We start from the raw sequence: 5,407 nt of genomic DNA, 5'->3' as shown, positions 1-5,407 counted from the left end.
GTGTGTTTGTGCGATGTGACATGCCAGTTCTTACCAAACATTACTGACTTCATACTAACATTTCTGGAGTTTACAATTGCCAAGACTTGGGTGTTGCTAAACTTTTGTTACTGAGTATAGAAGAGCGTTATTTGAGCATTTACGGAATGATCAATGCGTGAGTGAGTGAGTATGTTTTTTACACTGCTGGGGACATCAGAAATAGGCTTCACACATTGTACTCATGTGGGGAATCGAAACCGGGCCTTCGGCGTAGCGAGTGGACGCTTAAACCACTAGGCTACCCCACCGCCCCTCATTGCAAGACTGGAGTGAGTGAGTATGCTCTTTTACGCCGCTTTTAGCAATATTCCAGCAATATCACGGCGGGGGGCACCAGAAATGGGCTTCACACATTGTACCCATCTCGGGAATCGAACCCGGACCTTCCGCGTGACGAGCGAACGCTTTAACCACTAGGCTACCATACCGACCCTCATTGCAAGACTGAAACAAACTACACAGTCATACACATTAAGAGGCAAAAATATTTATTCAAAAAATATAGTACTAAATAACTCAAAAAAATAAGTATCCACACCCTGAAGTTAGGTCACTGCACAGCTGCATCAGTGATACAGGACCACCTATTCGATGTTCTGGGAAGATGGCTACCATGTTGTATGGAGATTAGCTATGTTCCAGCAATGGGTGCTAAAACAGATATATTGTTTAACTGAAACAATAAGCATGGATCATGTTTTTAATAAAACACCCTGGTAGGGTAAATATTATACCCTACTCTGCAAAGAAGAAATTTTGAAGCAGATGGTTACACATTTTTTCAACAGCCTGAAGCATAAATATTTTTTTCAAGATTTTATTTTGACAGTTCAGATGTCTGTTTTAAAACAAATCCTCTCCATCCCCATCCAGATTATCAAATGGAGGGTCCTTATGGACAAGTGGTTTGTGGAGTTTCACACAGGACCATGGAATGCATAGTGGACAAGTGAGCAGCACAATGTTCAGGAGTAGAGACCATATAGTTCCCTTATAGTAACGAATACACAGTGCCATTTAGCAAGTGGTCAAATGTAACATATGTTATATTTGGGATTACACATTCTCAGTAAAGTACAGATTCTAGTACTTTTGTTGGGCAGAATCCCATCCGGGATTTAAACCCACACCCTCAGAGTCAGCACACAAAGTCTGCCGCCTAACCCGCTCAGCCACTGAGACTTCCACTCTTGTTTCCAGGGCACTTATACATGGTATCACAACAGAGAATCACCCCAATAGTGGTAGCCAGTCACCTCACATCTGAAACTTGTACCTACATGGCTGCTGCCACTACAACAAAATTGATATGTACCAGTCTTGAATTCGACCTTAGCCATGACTACATGTCATGGCAACCCTTGTCATGCCAATACTGAACATAAAGATGTCGCACAATTTACTGAATGTAAAGATGTCTCACAATTTACAGAAAGTAAAAATGTCTCACAATTCACGGAAAGTAAGGATGTCTCACAATTTACTGAATGTAAAGATGTCTCACAATTTACAGAACATAAAGATGTTTTACTATTTACAGAAAGTAAAGATGTCTCACAATTTACTAAATGAAAAGATGTCCCACAAATTACTCCACTAAAGATGTGCTGCAATTTACTGAACTTAAAGATGTCTCACAGTTTATATTTATGAAAAGATGTCTCACAAATTACTCCACTAAAGACATCTAAAAATTTATGAAACATAAAGATGTCTCATAATTTACTGAACATAAGACTTCTCACAATTTACTGAACATAGAGACATCTCACACACCTGTTATACAAACATATCTACAACAAATACATGATAACATCCATGAGGTAACAGGAAATACACAAGACTACTCTTCACAAATTGTATCTGATTATGAAATCTAACCCAGTTACCATTACAAGCTGACTACTCACCAGCCCACTAATCATGTAACCCGCAATTGATAAATATCCGATACGGTTGGGCAGCCAACCAGAAAAACAGTACTGAGTATATAAAGGTTTATACAGCAGAGTTGGTAACTTCAAATCAAACAATACTTAATAACTGATGACGTCTCTGATCAAATCATGCACTGTAAACAAATTATTAATGTATATTCCTGAGAACATTTTGATATGGAAATTCACATTCAGCCTCAACTAAATGTGTTTGTAAAGTGTTAACACAGATTGAAAGTCAAAGAGTAACATACAAAAGTATATTTGAAAATGTAGGATTAAATCATAAATAGGTTTAAATCGTAAACAAGATAAAATTAGAAAGCAGATTACAAGCAGGTCTTAATATACAAGTGGCCTTTGCTCACCTATAATATCAATCAGGAAATTCTAAGTTTTGACTTTAGACTGTACAAAATAAATACATAGAGAATCTCACCCGAGTGTCTTTTGAGATCAAATATATCACCACGAGTTGATAAAGTAACAAATATCCGAGGCTTGCCGAGGATATTTTTTACTTTTATCAACAAGTGTTGATATATTTGATATCAGAAGACATGAGGGTGAGATTCTATTTATCATCAAAAATCACTCTTCATTAGTTTTCAGTGAAAAGTGTACATCTCTGAACACAGTACTGCCATTAGATTTGCAGTGCAGCGATGTCATAGCATTGTGACGTCATCAACTTCATGACGTCACAGCATTGTCAGGGCATTGTACAAAATCTGCTGTCAAAACGATATCTCCTAGGAGATATCGTCTGATCTCACACAACCGATATCTCCTGTGGGACACAGTTTTGGATGATAAAAAAAAAATTAAGTTCATATCTGGTTGGAAAGACACAATGTTCAAATTAACAAACCAATGATCAAGGTTCTTTGAATACAGAGGAGCTACTCCTGAATACTCAACACGATAAGTTGAGTGTTGTATCAAATATAACTCTGAATGCCAGAGAGCATACAAACTTTCCTCTCCCTATATCAACACTCATGAAAACATTTTCTAGCTTTAAAATGTTAATGTAACAATCTTTTAATTCAAAGTATCAAAGTCATGTATATTATAAGGCACCAAACTTTAATTAATATCTATACAGTTGCATCGAGAGGAACTATTTTGGTGTATTCCCATACTGCCTACAGGTTAAAACAACATGAGGGTCCAGTGATCAGGAAGTGAAGTTAATGGGAATACACCTATCTGACCTGTTCTACCCCTGCTAAAATGAACTTGACCAGTTACTTGGTTAATGAACTGACCTGTTCTATGCTGTCTTCCCACTCTGCCTACAGAAGTTTAAAAAATGACAAGTGTTGGTTGGTTTATTCATTCTGAGAATTCTCTGTCTTTACATGAAGACATGGAAATATCATGAAAATTTGATAAGTTTTACAGTGTTTTACTGGTTCCACAATTACACACAACTGACAAGGATGTCCATTTCATTGCCATGGACTCCAATACGTGACGGGACCCAGATAAAATGTATTTGATTATTTTTGTTTTGGTGGTATAGTATTCTTCTGTATATGTTATTTATTAAATCTTATGGTCTTTTTGTTGTAGTGTAATTTTTGAGAGCCTGTATGGAGCTTAAGGAATCCGTAAAAATGCAGATGGTAGTGTTTGTTTGGTCAGATGTTGTTTGCAAGGCCTGAACTATGGCTGCGAGTTCTGCTGTGAAGATACTGGAGTTTGCCGGGAGATTATAGGATTGTTTAAGGCTTTGGGGGGGTATGTAAATACCAAAACCAGTAGTACTCTTCTGATTTCAAGCACATTCTAACAAATCCCAAATTAATTACACCACTCACTAAATATCTCATTCATACAAAATTATACCAAACAATCTAGCAACAAAAACAATAATACTATTTTCTACCATTTTAGAAATTGTTATAAATATGTATGTATGTTCTTTTAACTTTTTAAATCAGTTCTCTCTTTTTATCAAGTTCATTTTTTAACCTTTTATATATTTATCATTATTCACTTAATAAATATGTTTTTAAACATGGGTTGGTTAAAAAATACAATAACAATAACCATTTACTACACATCTATATTAAATTCAAAATTTCTAATACTCCTTACCTATTTCATTTTTTTTTTACCTTTTTAATTCGGCATTTCATTCAAATTTCCCTTAATACTCAGTTGTTGGAGGTTTTTTTTGGGTAGTAACACCACTCTTTCAAAATTTATATTTTTTGTTTCCCTCATTTCTGAATAAGTGTACTACCCCGTCGCCGAAATACCTTAGTTGTGCGTGCAACATTAAATAAAGCAAATAACTACTACTACCTTACTCCAAACGACACAACCCCTTCTTCATTGATAATTGGGCTGTTCCATTATTCTACAGGGCAAAAAAATCATTTCCCACGCTGCCTACAATATTTTTGTTGGCAGTTTGGGATGTAGGCAGTGTGGGACCTAACCACTATTTTGATTGGATATTTATTTCAAGCTCAAGCCGAAATTCAGTGACTTTACAGCATGAGAGATTATGTCTCTTATGTAACATTGGGTCTTGGGTGTACTTCAAATTTAACTTCGCATCGGTTTTTATTTCAGCCATATAGCCACATATCATCACAGAATAAAGATATTATACACCTGACAATCCAGAATGCCATTCTTAGTCTTTTCACTACACATCTACTATACACTTGCTAATACAGCCATATTCATTCTGATGTTGTGAGATATTTCTTTTAATTTCTGAATGCAACCAGCTTTGAGTTTGCTAATTATTTTATCAAATGAGTTAACAATATTTGTTGTGTCGTCATTAGAGAGCAATTATTACCAAGAGGACAATTCCTACACACAATAGTAAACAACAGATGACTCTCCAAATACGTCACTTAAATGGTAAAGGAAATATTCTGGTAACATCACTGCACTGACCATATTGTGATGCCGGATCTAAAACTACATCATGTTGTAGTGATGCAGAGGAGTGATGCTGCCATACAAGGTATGCTTCCATATACGGAGGAGTGAGTGTGGTTATACGTTGCTTCTAGCAACATTCCAGGTTGGGGACACAAGAAATGGGCTTCACACTTTGTACCCATCTGATGAATCGAATCCAGCCCTTCAGCTGATGAGTCAACGCTTTAACCACTACGCTACACCATGGATGTATGTACATGGGTGTTACACTGTCTTGTTTCCTTGTGTGCCCCTTTGGGTTTGTTTTGTTGTTTTTGTTGTCGTAAAGATGCTTCACGATAAATAATCTTGATATAAGTCTGGACCAGACAACCCAGTGATTGACATCATGAGCATCAATCTAAGCAACTTGGATATGACTTCATGCAAAAACCAATGCACTGACTACAATACATGTACATTGAGCACTTGTCACCAGATAACAGTCTGCATAGAAACTACACATCACTTGACTG

The sequence above is a fragment of the Haliotis rubra genome, unplaced genomic scaffold (genome assembly GCF_003918875.1).
Source record: "Haliotis rubra isolate DU_JTF1 unplaced genomic scaffold, ASM391887v1 Scf6, whole genome shotgun sequence".
NCBI lineage: Eukaryota > Metazoa > Mollusca > Gastropoda > Lepetellida > Haliotidae > Haliotis > Haliotis rubra.
Note: the sequence above shows the minus strand (reverse complement) of the source record.